This window comes from Arachis stenosperma, chromosome 9 (genome assembly GCF_014773155.1).
Source record: "Arachis stenosperma cultivar V10309 chromosome 9, arast.V10309.gnm1.PFL2, whole genome shotgun sequence".
NCBI classification, from domain to species: domain Eukaryota; kingdom Viridiplantae; phylum Streptophyta; class Magnoliopsida; order Fabales; family Fabaceae; genus Arachis; species Arachis stenosperma.
The window spans coordinates 135,267,416-135,277,844 of record NC_080385.1 but is presented as its reverse complement, the minus strand read 5'-3'; the positions used below and the strand labels follow the sequence as shown (position 1 = coordinate 135,277,844).

The 10,429-nt window shown below is 42.1% G+C and overlaps 1 non-coding gene across 1 annotated transcript; it reads left to right on the top strand.

The window, feature by feature from the left end:
• The first annotated feature begins 9,060 nt into the window (after positions 1-9,060).
• On the top strand, positions 9,061-9,164 carry LOC130952370 (small nucleolar RNA R71). The gene has a single exon (XR_009074550.1). It is a non-coding gene; the product is annotated as a small nucleolar RNA R71 (small nucleolar RNA).
• Positions 9,165-10,429: the final 1,265 nt, after the last annotated feature.

Genomic DNA, 10,429 nt, shown 5'->3' with positions numbered 1-10,429 from the left:
AGAAACCAGACGCCGTCCTCCTCGTGCTCCTTTTCCTACCCCATCGCTTCATACACCTCCGGCAATTTTGCTCCCGAGCCTCCCCCTCGTCCCCACGCGCTTCTCCTCCTCCTTTGGCCACCATCGGTGTTTTTCTTCCACCTCTTCGCCACCGTGTCCAACATCGTCATCCGTGAGATTCTCCTCAGAGCAACCACCAGGCTCCCCTGGACAATACTCCACGGCTATAAAGAGGTATACTCTGATTTTATGATTCTGTTGCTTAGGGCTCAAATTTTTCTGTGCCAATTTTAGGTTTATCAATTTTTCTTTGCAGTTTTTATCTTCTCAGAATAATTTAGGGTTTCATTACAGAGACAGAGATGGCAAGCTTTCTGTGAAGGAACTCCAATCCTCTTATTCCATTAGATGAATATATGAATATTTGCTTGCTGTTATTGATTTTGTTTATAAGTCTAAGTTATAATTAATTTCCATAAGATGGACGGTTTTTAAGTTTCTTATTGGTTTTCTTAGCCAACAATACATCTATCTTAGTTTGGCGCCATTGATAGTGATTGAGTTTGATCTGACTGTTAAAATTATGGATCCGATTCAATTGTTATTCACCTCGTTCTTCTTGTGCTAATAAGATTTTGGTTCTTTTCATTTAGTTTATTCTTTTGTCGTTGCCTCCTTTCAAGTTTATCAGCATAAGTTTCTATGACAAATTTACAGGGTTTTTGGCGGGAGAATGTACCAGCATTACTTATGGTTATGCCATATACAGCTATATAGTTTAGAGTTTTACATAAGTTGAAAACTCTTGCCTCTGGTTCTTCCAAGTCAGGTATTTTACTTTATTATTCAGTGTTGCAATATACTCGCTTTATTAGCAAAGTATTTCTTTGGAGACTTAGGCTGTGTTTTATCAGTTATCATGTCATTATCAGTTATACAACTTCTAAATTATTGTTTCATGAACTGTTGAAACTCTTGCGAATATGTTGCTGGATTTGATTTTACCAAATGTACTTTGTGTGAGGCTTTATTGAGTAGGAGGATGTTGTCAGTTAATGTGTGTATTTATGCATGGTTTACGTTTTAGGGATGCAATTACTTGCAGGAAATATCTCATACTGGTGCACGAAATTGCAATAACACTTTTGCAATCCCGCACAACTAACCAGCAAGTGCACTGGGTCGTCCAAGTAATACCTTGCGTGAGCAAGGGTCGATCCCACGGAGATTGTCGGCTTGAAGCAAGCTATGGTTATCTTGTAAATCTTAGTCAGGATAGCAGAAATTATCAGGATTGTTTGTGAAAAGCAAAAGAACATGAAATGGTTACTTGTTTTGCAGTAATGGAGAATAGGTTGAGGTTTGGAGATGCTCCATCTTCTGAATCTCTGCTTTCCTACTGTCTTCTTCTTCAGTCACGCAAGTCTCCTTCCATGGCAAGCTGTGTGTAGGGTTTCACCATTGTCAGTGGCTACCTCCCATCCTCTCATTGGAACGATTCCTAATGCCCTGTCACGGCACGGCATTCCATCTGTCGGTTCTCAATCAGACCGGAGTAGAATCCAGTGATTCTTTTGGCGTCTGTCACTAACGCCCCGCCTTCAGGAGATTGAAGCACGTCACAGTCATTCAGTCATTGAATCCTACTCAGAATACCACAGACAAGGTTTAGACCTTCCGGATTCTCTTGAATGCCGCCATCAGTCTAGCTTATACCACGAAGATTCCGATTAAAGAATCCAAGAGATAACTACTTAATCTAAGGTAGAACGGAGGTGGTTGTCAGTCACACGTTCATGGTTGAGAATGATGATGATTGTCACGGATCATCACATTCATCCGGATTAAGAACAAGTATTATCTTAGAATGGAAGCAAGCATGATTGAATGAGAAACAGTAGTAATTGCATTAATCCATCATGACACAGCAGAGCTCCTCACCCCCAACCATGGGGTTTAGAGGCTCATACTGTGGAAAGAAACGTTTACAAAATGTTATGGGGTCATAAGGTACGGATACAATGTCAAAAGATCCTATAAGTAGTAAACTAGTGTCCTAAGGTTTACAGAAATGAGTAAATGACAGAAAAATCCACTTCCGGGCCCACTTGGTGTGTGCTTGGGCTGAGCAATGAAGGAATTTCGTGTAGAGACCTTTTCTGGAGTTAAACGCCAGCTTTCATGCCAGTTTGGGCGTTTAACTCCAAATTTTATGCCAGTTCCGGCGTTTAACGCTGGAATTTCTGTAGGTGACTTTGAGCGCCGGTTTGGGCCATCAAATCTTGGGCAAAGTATGAACTATTATATATTGCTGGAAAGCCCAGGATGTCTACTTTCCAATGCCGTTGAGAGCGCGCCAATTGGGCTTCTGTAGCTCCAGAAAATCCACTTCGAGTGCAGGGAGGTCAGAATCCAACAGCATCTGCAGTCCTTTTCAGTCTCTGGATCAGATTTTTGCTCAGGACCCTCAATTTCAGTCAGAAAATACCTGAAATCACAGAAAAACACACAAACTCATAGTAAAGTCCAGAAAAGTGAATTTTAATTAAAAACTAATAAAAATATACTAAAAACTAACTAAAAGATACTAAAAACATACTAAAAACAATGCCAAAAAGCATACAAATTATCCGCTCATCAATATCTGACTGAAATTCTGAAATGTTAGTGTTAGTTATGAATAATTCAACTTTGATAGTGGATCACTTGGCAATTGAAGGCTGAAATCTGAATGTTTTTTACTTATTTATCAACTGAATCTAAAATCTGAATTTAGTCAGTGGATAATCTGAATCTGAATTTGTTATTTGGGTTGTTGATTTTTAGGGATAAAAATATAAATTGTTTGAGAATGTTGGTTCAGGGACAGGGTCTTCACTTCCTAGTATTCCTAGACCTATACCTGCTGTTGGCCGTGTTGAACCTGAGCCTGAAAGAAATGATGTTTCTGATGAAGATGGTGAAGATGATGATGTTGATGCCATGGAAGATGAAGATATTGGAGGATTTAGACTTTATTTTGTTGTTTTCTTTTGTTTTTTGGTTGTGTCTTAACTCTTATGAAGCTTTGATTGTGTGATTGTGTGTTTTATGTTGAACTAGATACATACTTGTGAAGGATTTAAATGTGTAATCTAGAGTACATTTTGTAACTTGTAATTGTAGTATTATATTAATTTATTATGTGTTTTAATGTTGAAATTGTTAAGTTTGAATGTCTATATATGAGTAAATATATATATTATACATGATATATTTTTTTATAAAAAATGTATAACTGGTAAACTCGTACGAGTCTACGAGTCGAGTCTAGGTCAGCTCCACGAGTTTACCTAGACTCGCGAGTTTGACAACCTTGGTCTGTACTGCGCTGGGTCGAGTTGTTTTGCTGTTGACCGAGATGTTTTTAGTAATCAAATGTCCTTTTCTTTATTGTAGGACTAGTTGACCTTATGGCTTCTCGCAAAAACATTGTTGAGACGTCTTCCTGTGTCCCTGAGGGCATGGCTGATTGGGTGGATTCTATGGTTCTCCTGTGCCTTTCAGTGGTGGATTCCGAGTTTTGTGTAGAGCTACGAAAGCATCATAGGCTCTGTGGTAGTAGTGCTCAGGAGGGGAATTATGAGCTTGTAGTCCCTGGTTCTGATGAGAGAGTTTGTTTCCCTACTTTTGTCAAGGGAGAGCGTCCCTATTTTTATGTTTATGAGTACTTCTTTAGTCAGTTGAATGTTACCTTTCCTTTTTCTGCTTTTGAAATCGACTTGTTGTGGTCATGTAATATTGCCCCCTCCCAGCTTCATCCCTTGGGGTTTTATAAAAATATTCCAGCTACTGTGTCAGGAGTTAGGCATCAAGCCCTCTCTGACTCTTTTCCTCTATCTTTTTGTCTCGGCCAAGCCTGGCGCTTCTTCAAAAAAGAAAGCCTCTTGGGTTTCCTTTAGATCTGCTCAAGGGCACAAAGTTTTTGCCATGTATGACGAGTCTTTTAAGGACTTTAAAAACTATTTCTTCAAAGTTCGAGCTGTTGAGGGGACCCGCCCCTTCTTTCTTGATGAAAATGATGAACCTGCTTTTCCTTTTGAGGGGGCAAAAGAATGTCATGGTGTCTCGGTATACTTGGGAGATGTTGGATGAGGTCGAACAGGCCTTTGTGAGTGTCTTGGAGGACATTTGGGAGGAGCCTCCTTATCTGGATACCAAGAGGTTTCTGAGGGACCTATCTTTGGTCCGGGATGTGTTGGGTACTGACCGACGTGTTTTCTTCTTTATTTTGTATTTGTGGTCCATGACTTTGTTGTTAATTCTATTTTTTCTGATTTTCAGAAATGTCGAAGAACAATGATTCCATGAAGGCTTTCAAGAAGGCCAAGAAGGCAGTTGCTGCACAGAACATCTCGGTTAAGACGAGTGGAGAGGGGTCTTCTCAGGCTCACTTAAAACCGCCCGTGCCGAGTTCCCCTGGGCCAAGGAAGGTGATCCCTATTCCTCAGGTTCGCTTGACCGATCCCCCACAAACTTCTACTGCTGCTTCTGGCGCTCATCCTCCTTCAAAAAAGCAAAAAACATCTGAGCCCTTTAATCTGGATGCCCCTGATTTTGATGTTGTTGAGTTTGTTGACCAGCAGATTGCCCCTTATTGTGAGCTTTCCATGGATGATGTGTCCCTTCTCAAACACCTATATTTTATCACTAAGAGTAGTGTGAAGACGGCATATATGAGTGCGGCTATGTTCCGAACTATTCAGGGTATTCCGATTCATGCTACAAAGTCTTTCATGGAGGAGGCGAAATCGGAGTTTGATCGGATCAAAGGTCTGAAGGAGGAGTTGGAGGTAAAGTTGGCAAGGGTAGAGAAGGAACTGGAGGGTGAGAAGGCCAGCTCCGTTGCCCTGGCGGCTTCTGTGAGGCTAGCTGAGGATACGGCTTTAAGGCACAAGGACAGCTATGTTTCAGCCTATAGGGAGTTGGTGCGCCTTCGGGACGAGTTGGAGGCTGCCCGAGTTGATTATGCCGAGCTCCAGGGTCACATTGTAGGCGGCGTGACTGCCACTTATGAGAACCTGAAGGAGCAGGTTCGGATTCTTGCCCCTGACGTCGATTTGACCCTCTTTAGTCTTGATAATGTGGTAAAGGATGGCAAGATCATCCCGGATGACCCTGATGATGACGATGTTGAACCTCCTCCTGCGCTCTCTGCCAAAGCTTCCGTTGCTCCGATCTCTTCAGTTCCTCTAGCTGAGGTTGGTCGTCTTGATTCAGATCCTGATTGCCAAATCCTGAATCAGGATGACGGGACTGTGGATGCCATACCTCTTCAAACTTGTGTCCCTTTGCCTCCTGTTAATGCCGCTTCTGGGAAACCTTTGGATCCTCTTTAATTATTCTGACTATATTTGGTATAGCCCGACTTGTGGGCTTTTGAACTTCTTATTTTGTAGATAATGTTTATGACTCTGCTACTGTTTTAGTTGCTTTGTTTAGCAACTTTAAAAACAAACCGAGCTCTTGGGGTTACCCCTGATAACCTTTTGAGTTCAGTTATTTTGATGACATATTTGCCTGCTACCCTTTTTGTTTTGACCTCAATAAATAACTTGTGTGTTGGCCCTCTTCTTTTTGTCTTGAAGTTATCTTTGGCGATCCCCTTCGATCGAACCCTTCGTGAGGTCTCTATTAGGATTTACTTTTTGAGGTTTTCGGGTGGCCAATGTTGTCATGTCGAGCTCGTACGAGTTATTTTTGTGATCCTCCTTCTTGGACTTTGTTCAAGTCTCTTTCAGGGACTACTTTTATAACTCTTTATCGCTTGGGCCGACTTTATCATGTCGGGCTCTTCCGAGTTATTTCTGTAATCCTCTTTCTTGGACTTTGTTCAAGTCTCTTTCAGGGATTACTTTGATAACTCTTTGTTGCTTGGGCCGACTTTATCATGTCGGGCTCTTCTGAGTTATTTCTGTAATCTTCTTTCTTGGACTTTGTTCAAGTCTCTTTCAGGGATTACTTTTATAACTCTTTGTCGCTTGGGCCGACTTTATCATGTCGGGCTCTTCTGAGTTATTTTTGTAATCCTCTTTCTTGGACCTTGCTCAGGCCTCTTTCAGGGATTATTTTTATAACTCTTTGTAGTGAGCCGATCTCTGTCGGTTTGGGCCCTTCTAAGTTATAGTAATCCTCTTTTATAGTAATCCTCTTTGATCATGGTTCTTGGTGATCCATGCATTGGCATAGGACTCTTGAACCATTAAGATTCCGACTTGTTGAATGGGGTTGGTAAGAACTTCCCAACCTCTTCTTCGGATCTCATGTCGGATCTCCGGATATTCACTCTTTTTGAGTGAAAAAGGGACCTCGGGGATCACCTTCTTCAAGGCCACAACTTCATAGAAGTGGTCTTGATGCACCCTTGAGATGAATCTCTCCATCTCCCATGACTCGGAGGTGGAAGCTTTTGCCTTCCCTCTTTCTAGAGGTTTCTCTGGCCTTGGATGCCATAAATGGTTATGGAAAAACAAAAAGCAATGCTTTTACCACACCAAACTTAAAAGGTTTGCTCGTCCTCGAGCAAAAGAAGAAAGAAGAGAGTAGAAGAAGAAGAAATGAGGAAGAAGGGAATGGCTTTGTGTTCGGCCAAAGAGGGGGGGAAGTGGTGTTTAGGTTGTGTGAAAATGAAGAGGTGAAGAAGGGTTTATATAGGAGAGGGGGGGCTCATGGTTCGGTCATGTATGGGTGGATTTGGGAGGGAAAGTGGTTTGAAATTGAAGGGTGAGGTAGGTGGAGTTTTGTGGAGGATGGATGTGAGTGGTGAAGAGAAGATGGGATTTGATAGGTGAAGGGTTTTTGGGGAAGAGGTATTGAGGTGATTGGTGAATGGGGAAGAAGAGAGAGAGTGGTGGGGTTGGTGGGGATCCTGTGGGGTCCACAGATCCTGAGGTGTCAAGGAAAAGTCGTCCCTGCACCAAATGGCATGCAAAATTGCGTTTTTAGCCAATTCTGGCGTTAAACGCCAGGCTGGTGCCCATTTCTGGCGTTTAACGCCAGGTTCTTACCCTTTTCTGGCGTTTAACGCCAGTCTGGTGCCCCTTTCTGGCGTTAAACGCCCAGAATGGTGCCAGACTGGGCGTTAAACGCCCACCTGCTAGCCTTACTGGCGTTTAAACGCCAGTAGGTTCTTCCTCCAGGGTGTGCTGTTTTTCTTCCTGTTTTTCATTCTGTTTTTGCTTTTTCAATTGATTTTGTGACTTCTTATGATCATCAACCTACAAAAAAAATAAAATAACAAAAGGAAATAGATAAAATATAACATTGGGTTGCCTCCCAACAAGTGCTTCTTTAATGTCAGTAGCTTGACAGAGGGCTCTCATGGAGCCTCACAGATGCTCAGAGCAATGTTGGAACCTCCCAACACCAAACTTAGAGTTTGAATGTGGGGGTTCAACACCAAACTTAGAGTTTGGTTGTGGCCTCCCAACACCAAACTTAGAGTTTGACTGTGGGGGCTCTGCTTGACTCTGCTTTGAGAGAAGCTCTTCATGCTTCCTCTCCATGGTGACAGAGGGATATCCTTAAGCCTTAAACACAAAGGATTCTTCATTCACTTGAATGATCAGTTCACCTCTATCAACATCAATCACAGCCTTTGCTGTGGCTAGGAAGGGTCTGCCAAGGATGATGGATTCATCCATGCACTTCCCAGTCTCTAGGACTATGAAATCAGTAGGGATGTAATGGTCTTCAATCTTTACCAAAACATCCTCTACAAGTCCATAAGCTTATTTTCTTGAATTGTCTGCCATCTCTAGTGAGATTCTTGCAGCTTGTACCTCAAAGATCCCTAGCTTCTCCATTACAGAGAGAGGCATGAGGTTTACACTTGACCCTAAGTCACACAGAGCCTTCTTGAAGGTCATGGTGCCTATGGTACAAGGTATTGAAAACTTCCCAGGATCTTGTCTCTTTTGAGGTAATTTCTGCCTAGATAAGTCATCCAGTTCTTTGGTGAGCAAAGGAGGTTCATTCTCCCAAGTCTCATTTCCAAATAACTTGTCATTTAGCTTCATGATTGCTCCAAGGTATTTAGCAACTTGCTCTTCAGTGACATACTCATCCTCTTCAGAGGAAGAATACTCATCAGAGCTCATGAAAGGCAGAAGTAAGTCTAATGGAATCTCTATGGTCTCATTTTGAGCCTCAGATTCCCATGGTTCCTCATTGGGGAACTCATTGGAGGTCAGTGCACGCCCATTGAGGTCTCCCTTAGTGGCGTTCACTTCCTCTCCCTCCTCTCCAAATTCGGCCATGTTGATGGCCTTGCACTCTCCTTTTGGATTTTCTTCTGTATTGCTTGGGAGAGTACTAGGAGGGAGTTCAGTAACTTTCTTGCTCAGCTGACCCACTTGTGCCTCCAAATTCCTAATGGAGGATCTTGTTTTAGTCATGAAACTTTGAGTGGTTTTGATTAGATCAGAGACCATGGTTGCTAAGTCAGAGGGGTTCTGCTTAGAATTCTCTGTCTGTTGCTGAGAAGATGATGGAAAAGGCTTGCCATTGCTAAACCTGTTTCTTCCACCATTATTGTTGTTGAAACCTTGTTGAGGTCTCTCTTGATTCTTCCATGAGAAATTTGGGTGATTTCTCCATGAAGAATTATAGGTGTTTCCATAGGGTTCTCCTAGGTAATTCACCTCTTCCATTGAAGGGTTCTCAGGATCATAAGCTTCTTCTTCAGATGAAGCATCCTTAGTACTGTTTGGTGCATTTTGCATTCCAGACAGACTTTGAGAAATCAAATTGACTTGTTGAGTCAATATCTTGTTTTGAGCCAGAATGGCATTCAGAGTATCAATCTCAAGAACTCCTTTCTTCTGACTTGTCCCATTGTTCACAGGATTCCTTTCAGAAGTGTACATGAATTGGTTATTTGCAACCATTTCAATTAGCTCTTGAGCTTCTGTAGGCGTCTTCTTCAGATGAAGAGATCCTCCAGCAGAGCTATCCAAAGACATCTTGGATAGTTCAGACAGACCATCATAGAAAATACCTATGATGCTCCATTCAGAAAGCATGTCAGATGGACATTTTCTGATCAATTGTTTGTATCTTTCCCAAGCTTCATAGAGGGATTCTCCATCCTTCTGTCTGAAGGTTTGGACTTCCACTCTAAGCTTACTCAATTTTTGAGGTGGAAAGAACTTTGCCAAGAAGGCATTGACTAGCTTTTCCCATGAGTCTAGGCTTTCTTTAGGTTGTGAGTCCAACCATGTCCTAGCTCTGTCTCTTACAGCAAAGGGGAATAGCATAAGTCTGTAGACCTCAGGGTCAACCCCATTAGTCTTGACAGTGTCACAGATTTGCAAGAATTCAGCTAAGAACTGATGAGGATCTTCCAATGGAAGTCCATGGAACTTGCAATTCTGTTGCATTAGAGAAACTAATTGAGGCTTAACCTCAAAGTTGTTTGCTCCAATGGCAGGGATAGAGATGCTTCTCCCATAGAAGTCGGGAGTAGGTGCAGTAAAGTCACCCAGCACCTTCCTTGCATTGTTGTTGTTGTTGTTGTTTTCGGCTGCCATGGTTTCTTCTTCTTTGAAGATTTCTGTTAGGTCCTCTACAGAGAGTTGTGCCTTAGCTTCTCTTAGCTTTCGCTTCAAGGTCCTTTCAGGTTCAGGGTAAGCTTCAACAAGAATGCCTTTGTCTTTGTTCCTGCTCATATGAAAGAGAAGAGAACAAGAAAATGTGGAATCCTTGATGAGCGGATAATTTGTACGCTTTTTGGCATTGTTTTTAGTATATTTTTAGTAGTTTTAGTTGAGTTCTTAGTATATTTTTATTAGTTTTTAGTTAAAATTCACTTTTCTGGACTTTACTATGAGTTTGTGTATTTTTCTGTGATTTCAGGTATTTTCTGGCTGAAATTGAGGGACCTGAGCAAAAATCTGATTCAGAGACTGAAAAGGACTGCAGATGCTGTTGGATTCTGACCTCCCTGCACTCGAAGTGAATTTTCTGGAGCTACAAAAGCCCAATTGGCGCGCTCTTAACGGCGTTGGAAAGTAGACATCCTGGGCTTTCCAGCAATATATGATAGTCCATACTTTGCCCAAGATTTGATGGCCCAAACCGGCGTTCAAAGTCACCTACAGAATTTCCAGCGTTAAACGCCGGAACTGGCACCAAAATGGGAGTTAAACGCCCAAAATGGCACCAAAGCTGGCGTTTAATTCCAAGAAGAGTCTCTACACGAAAAATGCTTCATTGCTCAGCCCAAGCACACACCAAGTGGGCCCGGAAGTGGATTTTTATGTCATTTACTCATCTTTGTACACCTTAGGCTACTAGTTTCCTATAAGTAGGACCTTTTACTATTGTATTTTCATCTTTTGATCATGTTTTTATGATTGAACCCTCTTTGGGAGGCTGGCCATTCGGCCAT